Here is a 473-nt window from a genome sequence, read left to right as displayed (position 1 = left end):
GCGCATTTACCAGCGCAGCGCTCCTCTCTAGACCAGTAACCGAGGGGAATGCTAGCTAGAGATGCCAAGAGAGAAAAAGGTCATGCCCGCTTCAGTGCTGGCCGTGTGTGCCCGTCCAGGGCTTCCCGCCGGCGATTCCTCTTGCTCTTCCCACGCCGGCCTCGGAGGACCAGAACGTTAATCCTGCGTTCGCCGGGGGTTCCCGCGTAATCCAGGACGCGGGGGTCAGGCGGGGTTTAGAGAGGAAGTGGGCGCTGAGAAGAGGCGGGGCCGGGCCGCGATGGGCGGGGCCTTAGGGGCACAGTCATGGGATGGGCCTCAGTCGGGGCAGGCGGTGCTGGCGGAGCTCAGGGCGCGGGGGCGGGAGGCGGGGCCGAGCCAAGATGGGTGGGGCCAGGGGTGGGGCCTCGGCGGGGCGGGGTTCCCGGGGCGCGGGGGAGGTTCCCTGTCGCTTGATCCGGTCGCCGGCTCCA

The sequence above is a fragment of the Cynocephalus volans genome, chromosome 9 (genome assembly GCF_027409185.1).
Source record: "Cynocephalus volans isolate mCynVol1 chromosome 9, mCynVol1.pri, whole genome shotgun sequence".
Taxonomy (NCBI): domain Eukaryota; kingdom Metazoa; phylum Chordata; class Mammalia; order Dermoptera; family Cynocephalidae; genus Cynocephalus; species Cynocephalus volans.
The sequence above is the reverse complement of the archived record's forward strand: the minus strand, read 5'-3'. Positions refer to the sequence as shown.